The sequence below is a fragment of the Amblyomma americanum genome, chromosome 8, assembly GCF_052857255.1.
Source record: "Amblyomma americanum isolate KBUSLIRL-KWMA chromosome 8, ASM5285725v1, whole genome shotgun sequence".
In the NCBI taxonomy this organism is placed as follows: Eukaryota; Metazoa; Arthropoda; class Arachnida; order Ixodida; family Ixodidae; genus Amblyomma; species Amblyomma americanum.
Genome location: NC_135504.1, coordinates 104,009,521 through 104,025,265, shown reverse-complemented (window position 1 = coordinate 104,025,265; position 15,745 = coordinate 104,009,521). Strand labels below are relative to the sequence as shown.

At 44.7% G+C, this 15,745-nt stretch overlaps 1 long non-coding RNA gene across 1 annotated transcript in view; it reads left to right on the top strand.

The window, feature by feature from the left end:
* LOC144100605 (uncharacterized) overlaps window positions 1–15,745 on the top strand; it is a 52,049-nt gene that overhangs the window by 17,161 nt on the left and 19,143 nt on the right. The gene's annotated exons all lie outside the window — the stretch shown is intronic.

The following is a 15,745-nucleotide window of genomic DNA, read 5'->3' as shown; positions in this document are numbered from 1 at the left end:
CACAGTAAGCACTGAGAAAAACGTGTTTTAAATTAAACGAAGTAAACGTGATCGGAACATCATAGTTCTGCAAACAAGGGACAGAATAACTAAGCGAGATTTTGAAGATTGACGCTCATCATTCTCGCGCACAGGTCACTTTTGTTACAGTCCTATTTCTTTCCTGTTTCGGTTTGCAAAGATCACTCCTAATGGCACTGAGTGGCTTTGTTTAGAGTCCCACAGAGGACGTAATGGGAAGCGGAAAATTAACCGTGCTTCAGTTTAGAAAAGGCCTGCGCAGCAATTAGTGTAAGAAGAAAGACTAGCGCCTCTATCCGCGCATTTAAACGCAACAGCGTTAAGGCACTTGTATCGCAGAAAGGTGGTGTCGTCGGCGTCGGCCGTGAGCCAGAAATCCCTCTTCCCCCTCTTGAGCAAAAATCCGTCCTCTTTCCATGAGCGAAAAATCGCTCCTCCTCCCCGTGAGCGAAAAATCCCTCCTCTCCCCGTGAGCGAAAAATCCCTCCTTTCTCCACGAGCAAGAAATCCTCCTCCTCGCACTCCTCCTGCTCCTCGCATTGTACGCCACTGCCCCCAGAGGTGGCGCGTGACGGCAATGGCTCCCGCTCTTCTCGTTCGGGCGCAGGGGGCCATGGGGGCACGCAGAAATCACGCGGTGAGCGGCGAACAACGCAGCGCACATCCAAAGCGCGTTCAACACGAAGGTTGTGGCTTTCTGCCCGTTCGTTCGGCGCGGAAGCTATGATGGCGTTCGTGGCATCGGGTTTGTCGAGAACGATGTGCCGACAAACTACGAGTGCAACTTGTGTCCAGCGCGTTTCAGCAAAGCACCTGGCAACGCTTCTACGTGGTTTGCCGCTCCGCGTGTCCGTTTCACCATACGTAGCTGAGCGATTTGTATAACGGACAAGGCGTCGCGCCGAATGGGCGATGGCGTTCCATTGACTCCCTGGCAGTGCTGCAACACGCTGTCGCGTTCCACTCTTAAAGCCGAAGCTTAAGCGTTCTCCAATTTTTAATTAGGTGATACAAGAAGATACGATTTTCGGCTCATGTGGTGCTATATGGATGTCTTCTGCTTGTTTCAGTGGAAAAACAGCATTACGATTGCTCTCAATTGCGTATTTCCGACTTGCGACTTTATTCCCACATATTTAGAAAGGGACACGTGTAGTTGATTGGCTTTTGTAGTGTCTCCAAGTTACAAGTTTTTCGTAAAATGTCGGAGACCATCTAAAACAATTCTGGAAATTTTATGAGTGAAACAAAAGTTGATAACGTGCATAGAGGTATTGTGGCGTTGAAAATTTCGTAATATCTTAAAAAAAGCTGAACTGTGACGGAGGCATTTTATAGGAGAAGGAGGAGTTTATTAACACCCACGCAAGTGAAGAATATACCAGATACGATTATGCGCCTATTTTTTCTCAAATCCTGATAACTTTCAAAATGCAGGTTATTTTAAACCTGCACGCCGGGCGCGCCGGTATGCAATATTCATATGTTGTTCTGTTCCTTTGAAGACACTACTTGCATCTATCACAATGAGAGCGTTAAAGATGGATATGCTGTGGCGTTGGCCAAACCTTGCGAGAAAATAAAGTGCAACGCTGTCGAAAAAAATGTAACAGTGACAGGGTAAGTGATGGTCTGCAGTTTACTGCTCTCGTACGTATATATGCACAGCATCAACTGTGCCTCAGTGCTGCTGGAATCATGAGTTAGATTGTACTGTGGTGGTGTTTCACAACTTCATAAGCTTATCTAGCATATCAACAGGTCTCCACGCAAGTTTGCAAAGTCAAGGGGCAAACAATTGCGGCTTCGATCAATGCTCTGAAGGTAGTTTGATGTGAAACGGCACCCAATTACCCATTGCGCCTTGGCTTGAAAATTCACACATGTGGCTCTACAAATAGGGAAACCAGAGAGCAAGCTTCCGGGCTAGTTGGTCATGAATGTTGCGCATGTTGTGGTGATGCATGTTCCTATATGCCTTGTGCTACAACATGAATGAACAGTTGGTAATAGCACTCGTGAGCGTTTGTGTCCTCTCTTCTTTCCCTCGTCCGTTTCCTGCGCTGACTTCTTCGCAACGATAAATGATTATTTAGGCTTAGAATATATGCAAAGTTTTCGTTCGGCGGCTTGCGCCGAAATATTTCAGATAGAGTGTGAGTTTAAAATTATTGCGTTGACCACGCTTGCTACTCGATTTCGTTATCATGGCTTTTCGAAGTCTGTCAGATGATCTAAAAACAATATGAGTTACTAAATAATGTTTAGGAAGGATTGAATGTTCTAAAGCAATAGAAATAAAGTTTTTTCACATTTACTAGCTAGTGGCTAAAATATGTTTTGACATTTGGAAGGCTGAAAAAATCCTAAATGCAACAATATGCGACCTCTTGTACCCTCTCCATATTTTCAACACTTCATAGTGTGGCTGGAACAAGAATTCGAAGAAATCAGCATTTGAACCTATTTGCAGCTCTAGATTGAACTGTGAGAAAAGCCTTCTGGAGGGTTTGGATACGTAATGATAATCCTAGAAACAGCTGTTCGTGCTTAACGTAAAGCATCAGCCGTAAAGAGTAGGAATGCCATTTATGGCAAAAACTCTACACACGTGATCGTGCATCTGAGTTCTCACTCTTGCACGCTTACATTACTATCTCGCTATATTTTCTTCCAGTGCATGTATTATGTTCTTTTCTACAAACACGAGGAAAATATTAAGATTCTCTTCATACTCTCATTATACAACCATTACACTTTCTGAAACACAAAAGCAGTCTAAGTCATCGTTGTCACGGTTACTCACGGAGCTCCGCATGGTAGAATAGAGCAAAAAAGGTGCTCCCGTAATGCCATAGCTTAAGGGGGGGGGAGGGGGGGGAGGTACTTGAATCCTCTGCTCATGGTTTCGGAAAACCTACATGTCTTCGTCTAAGCAATGGTGGTCATATTTCGCTGCATATAGTGGACCTCTCCTTGTGAGGAGGAAACGCCGGAGAGAGCTAACGACGAGAGAAAATGCGGGAGGCGGAGGGTATGAAAAGGCGGCATACGTTATCTTGAAAAGCTATTCGAAGTATGTCTGTAAATCTCGTCCTTGAGCTTGTCATAAATATGTGCCAGGTAGGGAGGGAGCAATTCATGCCGTCGTCTGGGATGTTAAAATTTTTCATATAACTTTACCATACAACTGAGGAAGCCAGTCTTTAAGGTTGTTGCAAGTACAGCCTGTAAAAGATGAAGGCACCTCAAAGACGGAAGGCACCCGAATAAACGCTGGAGCTTCCCTTTGCCCTTAAGTGAAGTTGGCTAGTAGTAAAAACCAAAATAGTAGCCCTTGGAGACTGCCGCTTGTTCGAAGTTTATGTGTTACGCAGATTTTCAAAGAGCAGTCTTTGACGTACATGCATATAATGTCACGTGCCTGCGACGAAAATACGGACACATATTTGTACTCACGATAACGCGCTGCCGTGGGACTATAACCGTTAATTTTATCAGCTTGTGCCCGTTAACAAAAAGAACTTGACCGAACCCATAGAAAGACGCACACAGGTGTCATGGAAATAGGAATACTACTCTATTCCGGCTAAACTGAATGTAGAAAAGACACTTAAATTTTTGTCTAACACCTCTCAAACACTACACGCAATATTGTTTCTTAGAATTTACCGCGTGTAAGCACGATATTTCCACAGTGATTAGAAATAATCTGGTGGAACGATCAAACAGATAAGCGTGAATTCTAGCGGTTAGCAGGAAAAAACCGAGAAACCAACATTACAAAGCAACAAGACCTAAGTAGCATATCATAACGCTCTAACGCAAAAAAAATATTTCCACTTGATTAGCCCCTTCGGTGCCAATGATGCCCGCTTAATCGTCGACAGGTGCCATTCGCCAAAGTTTCCACTAGGGAGTGTTTGAGGTGATAACTTCCACCCACCTGCAACAATTAAAGAAATTAAAACACTTGTCAGGAGCTGACAAGTGAGAATATGCGGATCAGTATTGTTTTTTGTGTAAGTAAGGGCTTTCGAGTATACTAAGCGAACGTGTTTTGCACTGTGGTAGTTATCGTTCCCTGTCAGAAGGACCCCAACTAGTCATGATATGTGGATGATACGAGGCACTTCAAGTAGAGGTCATCAGTAAGGCCGAAGCAATGCTAAATTTTCTGTTACCCTGATCACACATTGCCATTTTTACGAAAACAAATGAGCTTACAAGCCTTAAGAGGTTTTTGCGGGGAAACATCACAGTGCCAGCCGACATCCGTAACTACACCGTGGTACGAAAGAGCAGACCAGAGTTAGCGTAGTTAAGCGTCTTCTACTTGCGGCCTTTCATTCGAGCTCTCTTCCAGCCCTTCATGCTATTTAAAACGCAGATTATGATTTCCCAGCGCTCGTGTGAATTGAGCCGGAACTCAGTCGTGATAGAGCAACGCTGCCTACAAGTGCGTCTTCTACCACTTCGCCAATAACCATGACAAAGTATTTCATGCAGTGTTTGTTGGGGTCACGTTTGACGTGTGTGCGCTTCCTTGTGCTCGAGGGCAGGCGAAAAACTTAGTAGTTTGTATAATATTACTCCCTGGGAGTACTTGCACAAGATAGCCTAGATGCGGCCCTGCCCCTATAGCCGTTAGCACGTTGCAGCGCTGGTTTGATCTGTCGAAAAATGTCGTGGTTTTAAGAAATAATTGGGCGGTTAGAAATGCCTCAACTCAACACCATAACTATCTGTTTAAATCTCAAATAATTTAGCAAAAACGCACATTCTACACTCACCTTAGACGTATAGCTATGGACCAATTGAAAAAACTCTTTGAAAACGCGAAGATTGTATTTTATTAGACGGACGGGAACAGCTTTCTATCCACGCCGTGTGAATGTGTTATTACTGCAGAAATATCTTGGTTTACCAAATAGCTGAAGGCCTCGCTGATGAGAGCTGGAAATCATAGATGATATTTTTGTCTTATTCATCTGCCAGTGAATGCGGGCTCACTTTTAGCTGTAAGAAAGGAAATGGATGACATCGTGAAATTAAAGCTCGTAGTAATAAACCCGAAGAACTGTTATGCAGTTCACATCTTCAACGTACGAGTGCACAACCGCTCATAGGACAGCACAGCAACAGCGAAACAAAAATGCCTAAAGCGAAAGCTTTTCCCCGGGGGTAGCGTTGACATACTATTGTGAACATATTAAGCAGCTTTGGTTGACCTAAACAAACAGGCTCTTAACTTCTAGTTTTCTTTTGTAATATTAGGAGGACTTTAAAACATAAAATGTCAGCCTTAACTACAACTCTCGAGATGTGATACACAAACGAGCAATAGCTGCGCACGTAATTTTCTAAGCAAAAAGAAAAAAGTACACTGAACAATTTCCTCGTCTTTATACCTCTTTCATTCTTGATACGTGATTTTTGCGCGAAGAAAGCTTCGACCAGTTTTTCAAAAGAAAAACTGGTTTCCCGAGTGGCTCCTCAACGAGCCTTTAATAAGTGTAACCAATACCTGCTCTGATTGATTTGTAAGAGTGCCAACAGAAATTAATACAAATAATTTTTGACATTAATACAAATTTTTTACAGCGCTAATTTGTTAAGGAAGACGCTTCTAGAAAACGTGTTCTCTTCGCAAAAAAGAAAAAAATCGTCGGCGAACACGCCACCAGGTCTTGCTCATAGGTTGTTAGAGTTGTTAGTCAGCGCCAGTCCTGTCGTCAGTATTTTTTTCTTCTCTTGTCTTCATCTGTTTCCGCGCTGGTCATTTCGAATCACAGCTCTTGTATCGCGGATCGCGCTAACGTTGTCGTTACCGCAATCGCATGGGCACGTTGTGTGCCCTTTACATGATTGCCATCGTAATCACGTGCAGGGCGCGTTTGAAATAATTCTGCACCAAGCGGATCTAGGCACTTCTCAGCTAAATGTCCTGCGACTGAGCACTCTTTGAAGCAGGCGAAGCAGCGCAGGCCTTTTCGCGGCAACTGAAGCATAAGCGCTCTGCGAAGACAACGGCAATGAACTAAGGGGCTGAAGCAGGGGCCGCGAGGCGCTTAGCACTCTCTGGAGCGTTCGAGACAAGAACGAGGCGCAGAAGCTGCCTGTATAAGACGTTGCGAATGCAAGAAGATGTCATAAGAACCATTTTGCTCCTTCTATTGTGAAACTGACTTTTGTGGGTGGAGCCCTCCGTCCAAGGTTTCATCACCTGCGGCTAAAAACTATAGCTCGCTTGACCAGTAACCACTATTCATCCGGGCTGGTGCTCGAAACGGCTGCTTCCGATGATGAGGAGCGTGGCGCTGAAACGAGTGCAAGGTCAGGAAGACACTATAATTTTGGAGTGACATGCGTCGTGTCAGCCGCTACATCAGAAGCAATCCTCGCAGGTTGCATTGAGGACTCGCCCCCGTAAGCAAGATGGTCAATTAACATACCCGCATTTGGATGTAGTGACCCCGCTTGGGATTTTCATAAGGGACTTCAACAAAGGCTCAAATGGCTATCACGAGTTGGGACATATACAGGGTCTTTCACCAAAGATTTTATACAATTTAAAAAAGGTTGTAGCGAAGAGCTTCTCTGCGCTACGTAAAGCAGTCGTCGCGTAGGACGGAGACTGATCTTGAACGACCTTCAGCCCAACCACTTCAGCTGTGTATGACCATATGTGGTACAGTTATGGAGTCGAACCCTTGACCCCTGATTTCTACCTCTGATCTCTAGTTGACCTTTCACCTCTCAAATTTGACCTTTGACATTGGGTGACCATTGGGCTGACATCTGACATTTGGCCTTAAGAACATCCCATGGTCTGTTGTGAAGCCACGTGATGACATCCCATGTGGGGTGTCGTAAGACCACGTTATCACGGCACAGCCACGTGGTCGTGTGGGTATATATAGAACGGCGGCCGCGAGCGTGTAGCGGAGCTGCCATGGACGAGCCTCAGGAGCTTAGGAAACGTCCTTGCTTTTCTCTTAATTTAAGAGTTATGTTAAGGCACTGCAAATTTTTCGAATTAGAACCGTGCTTTTTTTCTGCAAAGCACTCTCAGCGTTGCAGTATACCAAAATACAGCTAAGTTGTTCTAATTACCAGGCTGGTTAACTGGTATTTAATAGTTTACTTTTGGACTATCACTGTTAGGCTTCTTAACTATTAAGAGGACTGTCGCTCACCATAAGTAAAACCCATGTCATCTTTTAAAATTTCGAAAACGCCGTCACCTTCGATGCTGTGGCCCGACAAATTCTGGATACATCGCGCCAAAATACTTGTCCATGCACTCTCGAGAAGATTCCATGCAAGGCAACCTATCAGTACACGTAACTGCTCAAAACAGCCAAAATTTAATTTGGCCACAGCATCAATGGTAACTGCATTTTCAAAATTTAAAAAACTGACACCGATATTACGTTCGGCTATACGCCTCTCTGTAAATAAGAAACGTAACAGTAATAGTTAAAAAGTTACCTATTCAATATTAGTTAACCAGCCTGCTAGTTAGCACGTCTTAGCTGTATTCTGATGCCCTACACCGCTGACATTTTTATGCCCAAAACGGGGTCTTTCAAAAATTTCAAAAGTTTCAAAAGTTTATTAGTCTTCGGTTAAGCACCCTGTATAATGGCTTTTGAATGTGGCTGCTTACATCTTCAGGGGCTACACATTTTACTGTATTCCCTGTTTTTTCTAAAGCTAAGGCCTTGCTCTTATGTGTCATGTGAATAGGCTTATGAGGGAGCGAGTGAGTTTTCCAGTGACGGCAAGGGAGAGTGAAAAAGGTGGCAAAGGTAGTTGAGGATAAAAAGCTAGAAAGAGTTTGATTTTTAGGTCATTCTGTGTTATGCAACTCGGACATTGTGCATGGCCATTGTCAATTTCTTCCAAGAAAATCATGAATTATTGCATCATATGAAATAGCATAAAAGCTTGATTTGGCGACAGACGATTTCGCGTCGTTGCCACAGATTCAGCTTGCAAACGGTACATATACTTAGTGGAACAAAAATTTGTAAAAGATACCATAGTTTACGCTTGTTTACAATTTTTTATGAGTAAAGGACATGTTTTTATGCGCAACAACTTCAGAACTTCTTTTTATTAATCATGAAATATAAAGCACGGACAAATGTACAAATTATGAGAATCCGACAACTTATGTCAACATTTATTTTCAAATCGTATTATACCTACTATTTCGCCAAGTTTTCCGGAATGAAAAAGAGGCCGATAAGAAACTTAAATATTAATACTACTATCGGTAATTCGAAATTTGAGCGCAGCGCTTCGCGCTCCACCTGCATATTACGCCGCCGGTGGCTTAAAACGCTGCCAGCAGCCGTTCAGGATCTTCCAGCGTCAGCCACCTTCCGGGTGTACATTCCTCCGCTCTCGCCGTGACATGTGGCGTTTCGCTCTGATACTACCTGCCACGATTGTCAGGTGGCGTGTTACGTCGCCTATGCCAAGGCTGACGACTATGACGCGGAATCTAGAAACGGGCAGCTAAATTAGCGCTCTGAAATGTTTCAGTGATTAGAAAATGATAGCCGCGTCAGAAAAATAGTTTTGATTTGAGAAAACAAGGTTTTTGCAGCATACTGAGCCGTCAGTTTCCTAAAGTGACAATTCTTGTAAAAATGTCAAAGGCGGTGCCTTACACCTAATATTTCAGAATATTTATTTTAAAATTTTCGTTTTGTGCGAGGAAATACTTTGCAAGTTTCTGCGGCGTTGTCTGTGTCTGTTTTTCACTGCAGGTCGCGCTGGAACTGGCCGCAGACGGGTTATGGGTTATGAGTGTAAAACATCACAAAGCGACTGAGGCTATGATGGACGCTGGCCGCAGACGTACACATAAGTAGGAGTGTATTGCACAAATGCGATGGTGCACTTGGACGCTGACAATTACGGCAATACCAAAATCAGCTGGAGAGCTCAGTTACAAAAAATAAAAATGAAGCGGCTAGACACTTCGAGCATCAGGGAAACCTGTCTGGAAATTAATGCTGAGGAACAAATATCGCTGCAGCCACGTTCGTCATACCGCAGCTGAGAGAAGCGCAATCAAATTCAGGCACTGCTTTAAATACGAGCCAAGCATGGCGGCTAGTGATCATAGACGTGAATAACATTAAGCTGTCCTTAGTGGGAAAACAAGCGGCGTTGATACCCCTACGCGGGATCATACCGTATTCTGTGAGGGTCATGGAGTAGCGCTTTTCGTGACTGTCGGTCCCCATGCCAGAAACAAGTCAAGGCAAACGAGATGGTCAGTCTACCTCTGCAGCCTTCAGGAGGAGAAGGCTTTTGACAACGAAAGGAAGTCTCCAAATCTCTATGATTTAAACATATGGTCGGAAAAAACTTCCAAGCATATCGCTCCCCTCTGGGTGCAGCAAAAATATCCTAGACTAACAGGGTGGATTGAAAAACCGCTACATTTCGAAGGATCACGGACGTTTCATTACATCCACACGTCATGTATTTCAACTGAACGTGATGGGCTTACATTGTAGTGAGTGACCAAAAAGACTTAAGTGTTAAAATGTGGATTAAGACGTCGGGTGACCATTTAACACCCAAGCATCCGGTGCATTCTCTTAACGCAGAGCAACGCAGCGTATGCGTATAGAAACAATCTGGAATTATGTATTCCCTGAAAGTCAGCCAAACATGAAAATCAATCAACCATGAAGATAGTGGAGTACCGGACATAACTAGCGCCTCGCTGCACAAATTTGTCGGTGAGCGCCACGACCTCTCTGTCTGTACCACGGATAACACTCTGTAGCCCTACATTTGCCCATTTCTCCCATCACAGCCAACTGGCAGCGCTTTCTGTTGTGACCATTCCCCAAACACTCTTTGGGGACTGCAACCCGAACTAAACTATGTGCATCTGAAATTCAGCTGCAGTGCCCGTGCCCTTCCGAGGCCCCACAATCAACTGTGCATTAGAATTCAACGCAAGCCATTGTCTACAGCAGCTTCCCCGAACCTGGCCTCCCTGCAACACACTCTTATGAGATCAGACAACCTCAGTTTGGAAAAGAAAGCTCATCCGCGATGGTCGCCGATATATTTGCTCAAAAACCATTTTTACCTATTTCTGAAAGGAGTGAAGCTGCAACCATGCTCTCTTTCTTTTCTTCGTTTGCTATTCGCGCTCTGGGATTCATGCCTCTGCATCATGCCTAGGGACGCCCACGCGCCTCTCAGCGTCTCAGCGTCTGAAACCACTTCTTGTGCCGACGCGCCCTGGCCGAGCGCACATTCATTACCGCCGTTTCCTTCTCCTGGCTGGTGATATACCGAAAATTAAAGTGCACCTCGACCTGCAGGAGGCATAGGCTGGAGCGCGGGGCAAATATGACGGCAGACTGACATATTGGACCGAGGTCAACGAAGCACCGCTAGGTCTTCCTGGTGCTAGTCGCTACCGGAAGGAAGGGCGGAAGAAGCATCGGGACTCGTGACGGAAGGTTGGACTTGCGTGTTCGCTACCGGGTCACCAAATGCGTCAAAGCTGAGGCCAGGAAATACCAGCCTCGACTGCCTTGGGTTTTGAACTGATCTTTTACGAGGCTGCTTGCGCTGCCAGGCTTAGTGCAAACTTCTTAATTGAGTGTCTCTATATGCGGAGCCAGTTGCGGGCTGCGGCTGGAGCGTGACGCCAGGGGCACACATTTACAAAAGAGTAAACAAGAAGGAAATCTCCAGGCAAGAGCATATCTCTTTCACACTCACTCAGCATAGATTTATATCAGGGAGTGGTACTCATATACTTCTTGCAAGCCTCTCCAAATTAGCGCATAGAGATTTAAAGGTAAACATGGCCGAGGCTGCCTCTTTCTTGCATTTAGCTGAGGCCTTTGATCCTCTTAGCCAGAACACACTGTGCAGCGAATTCTATCCAAATCGCTTCCAAGATGCACGTAAAGTCTTTGCACTAATATCTGTCAAAGAGCTCAAGCAATATTTCACAAGTCACCTAGAACTGCCGTTGGATACATGCAAGTGGAGTTCGCCAGGGAGAAATTGCGTTTTAATTTTAACGTAAGAGCTTTAAAGACTTTTGTAGAGACAATACGTTGTCGGCGTAGTGGGCGAAAAATCACAAGCATGGCTCTTGCAAGCGGTGCCCAGAGGGCGACCTAGGAGGCAGGTGGGCCACCTAGGTCACGTGACCTTGCAGGGTCATAACAACTAGCCCACCTTATCGTGAGGAGACTGCCAACGGCTTGAGGTGGAAGTTACCTTAATGGCGGTTGAATTAATGAGTGGTCGCTCGGAAATAGCGACTTTGGCCTCACAAAGCCAAACGCTACGAGCACCTGCCACTCCGGACAGCGGCTCGTCACTTAACCGCTGCACCACAGCTCCAGGAGAGGTAAGAGGACTTGCTGGGGTCCATAAAGTAAAGCAGAGAATGACGTACTTCATAAAATAGAATTAACCCAATACGGTATTGCGTCATGCCCTTAAAGCGACGCTTAAGAAATTCCTCAATTTTTTTATATATGATTTATGCGCATAATATTTGCAGGGATGTGGTATGTGTTAACTTTTGCCTGCACAGAGATGACTAGCTCTCCCACAGAATATAAATCACGCGAAGTCTGCGCGTGTGTGCATCTCGACAGCACTGAATTCCTCGGTTGTTTAAAAATATATCATTTGAAGCTGTATGTATCATCAACAAGACTGATATTATATAACCTGAGGCGAATGATAGCTGGAACACTAACCCTGCATCTGTATTTCCTTTAATACTCGTTCCGCGCCTCCACTTGTCAAATACACAGATTGAGATTTATGTCTACTTCGATCTTCCTCAGTAGAGTGGATAGCTGGGCGAGTCGGCACATGATTGCAGAAAGCAAACAATGGACACACAAGCGCAATGTATGGACACACAGAACAGGAATGCGTCGCCTTGTGTTCCTGTTCTGTGTCTCCGTCCTTTGCGCTGGTTTCCTTTCTGCATTTGCTCTTCTTGTGGTATTGAAAAAAAAAGTTGTATTTGATCCGCGTGTAACTTTCCCAAATCGAGTGAATTATGTGCCGTTAGCAATCTGTTGCTCCTATCCGATTACAGAATTTTGTTGTACATATCTTAGCCGACACTGTAATACATACCGTTTAGACTTCGTCTTGATTTCTTGTTGCCTTTTAGACCTATAACGAATACGCTAGTGCAAAACCTCTTAAATATGTAGGCCAGCATACTTATCCGGCTGTGTCAAGAGTAAAGTTGAAATTATCTTGAATTTGCGTACATTGACGCTCTTCATCAAATATTTTCTCTTATATACATATATTATACTCACTTCATTCAGCAATGAAGGTCAGGAAGAGAATTACATACGAATATATGCTTTTTAATGCAATGAGTAAGGGCGTGCAATCTAGAAGGTCTAAGACATTGTGATACGCTCCGTACATTTTATTATTGTCACCAAAGTACAACTGCATCAATATAGCATAAACATGATATTGAAAAAAAGACATTGGTATTGTAAATGCAATTCGTGCTTGGAGCTTTATTATAGCGCTTCAACTTATTCTGCTTATTTGACAATATTACTTCGTTAACTGTGTACGTACGCAAAGCCATTTTTCAATGGCGTCTTATTCCTGGTAAATGTTCACAGTACCTAGGACCAACGAAGAAAAGCTACCAGATTGTTTATTATTACTTGGTCATTAATTGTTTTCTCAGAACTCTTCCTCAACTTTTCGCTCGTCTTTCACCGTCCATGTACGTGATTTTTATTCCAAATAGCAAGCGTAAACCGTACCTTCTAAAATCATATCCTCACAGAGCTGCCGCGTTCTGCAAGAAACACCAAGGTGATACTTGGGCATCCGCGCCATGTTTTTATTCATAGCGAATTTTAATGATGAATTAGTTTTGTAACACATAAAGTGCACATTCATATAGCTTGGATATATGTTTTGTAATGGCCCTCTTTATTTGTTTTCTGTAAAAGTTCGATCCATTCTGTTAGCTTATGTGATGCATTCTTGAAAACGCCGTTATAAGAAAGCGCTACACCGTCTGCTATAAAAACAAAATGAGCATTTGGCTCACTGCAGATGCTTCGATGGTACTCTGCCGTATATTTTGTACAAAGTCCTCTGTTTATATGTGTCCTGGATGCGGTTAAGCGCTTCTATTTTTAGTTTTTAAGCTATGTATTTAGGCTGTGCTGGCGCAGGTACAACGTCAATATCGTTTCCGCATTTTGAAACCTCGCACGAGCTTAGGGAAGGGTCGCAGTCGATTCCTAAATACAGATATAATCGGCACATATTGAGATCTCAACAGACTGCGGCAGTGAGTCAACCAGAGCTATGAGAGCAAGGTTGAAGACAGTTGGGCTCAGCACCCCACCCCGTCGGATTCGACGCGAATTTAGATGTAAAAAGGCTGGTAAATATTTCTGCCAAGAAATGTTCACTCGTGGCGTGCACACGAAAAAACTGATAAGTACCCCATATATATTAACGGCAACGTCATTCCCTACGAGAGAACCTATCGCTTCCTTGGCACTGTTATCGACAGGCACCTCTCGTGGCGTCCCCATTTTATGACATGAGAAAGGAACTGACAGCGATTGTTAATATTATCTCTCCTTCCTCGGGGGAAAGCCCTGGGGCTCATCTGTCCACTCGATGCTTCAGCTGTACCGTTCGCTGTTGATGGGCTACATGCGGTACAGCTTTCCCATTTTAAGCAATATTAGTAGTACGAACATCTAGACTGTTCAAAGTGCACAAGCGCAAGCTCTACGCATTTGCTTGGACTGCCTAAATGCCTCAATTGCAGCCACTGTTCTTGTCACTGGGGAGCATACTGTACTACATACAGTGCGGTTGAAACCATGAAAACACACATTCGGCACCTCACACGATTTCCGAGTCATCATCTCAAAGCTCTTCCAGTAATAAGACCACACTCTGCATTCGCAAAAGTAATTGAAGCTCATCGTGCCTATCTTCCTACCCAGTTCAAGCCTGCTTCAAGACTGTGCTCACCCATATGGAGTCTGCATGAACCTCGGGTACACCTCTCTATTCCGGGATTTACTAAGAAATCTGGTTTACCATTGCCTGCTCCGGAACAAATGACACTGTATAATCTGTATTTAACCATAGTCACCGCATACATGTATACACAGATGGCTCAGTGAACTCAACAAGCTCTGCTGGGTCTGTGGTGATACCGACCAGGTCCATCTTAATGAAGATGAGGACTACCTATCTCATCTCCAACTGGTGCGGAACTAGCTACCCTGCGGCCTGCAGTTCAGTTCATCAGTCAGTATCTGCCTATAGCAGCTCTTCAAAGCCTGCAGGCTGCCCTACGTCGCGGGTCGCACAAACAGCTTGTTGCAGAAATTTGCAAGCTGTACCATGGCGCCACATTGAAAGGATATTGGATAATTTTGCAGTGGCTTGCAGGACACTGCAGTATTAAAGGAAATCACCAGGCAGATGAAGCTGCTAACCATAACGACGAGATCCCTGTCGATATCCCTGTAACGAGAGCTGACACAGCGTGTGGCTTCGTTCTTTGGAGCTGGAGCTCACACTCGGAGTCCTACAACCGTCGCCTCAGGGCATTGGATTTTGGACTGCGCCTCCATCTTCCATGTGACATAGTACGTCGCGAAGCAGCGTTGCTGTGCCATCTACGGCTCGGAGTTTTCGTCACAAATTAATGTCCTTTCCGGTTCGGGATGGCCGACCGCCCTTCTTGCATAGACTCTGTCTGCGAAGATACAATGAGTCATCTCCTATGTGCCCTGTCCGCGTGAATGAAAGACCTGAGCTGCGTTGTGCTCTGGACCGCGTCGTTCCTGGCCCTTTCAAAGAGGACAGGATCCTCGGCCCATTGCAACAACAGTAGACTGCCATTAAGTCTTACGAGGCACTGCTTTGTTTTTCGAACGACTGTATTGACAGACTGTGGCTGTGTTTCCCATTCCTTCTCTCTTCCCTTTATAATCCTGTCATTTCCTTCCCCACTGCATCATAGCCAACCGGAAGCCTTTCTGGCTGATATCCCTGTCTTCCCCCTCTCTTTATCTGTTTGTGCTGTGTATTTGGAATTCGAAAAATCACAAGCTTTTCTTGCTTGCTTACTACAAAATTTCTCGTGAGTCTTTGGCTGCAATGACAAACACAGTTGAAGAGCGTGAGCTCTTATTCATCACGTTTCTCGATTTCTTGGGGTCTGGTTTTGTGACGTCATAATTAAGTAGTCCCGTGACTATGTTTATCGCTTATTACTTAGTAAATAAAGAGGTCCTCATAAAACGAATTAGATATTTGGAATCATCCAGATCAATAGAACACGCTAGATACAAATCTTTACTAATTAAGCTATTGCAAGACTGGCCTTCGGCTTTAGAATCTTCAGAGGCTGGCGCTTAACGAAGACGACGGCGAGAAGCGCTGAACGCTCCGAAGCTCGAGCGCCTGTGTCTTGGCCACTCCCCCGTAGTGGGTATGTGGCGGCAGCGTCTGAGGCCTTCCTTCCTTCCTTCCAGCTCGAGCACCGAACGCTGCTTTGCTCCTGCGTGCTCTGGACTAACGGCTGCCTCTAGTCTGTGCCTAGACTATACCGCTGGTAGTTCGCGACGCTGTGCTTTGCAAGACGTTCCTTATTACAAGTGGTGGAGGTGCCAAC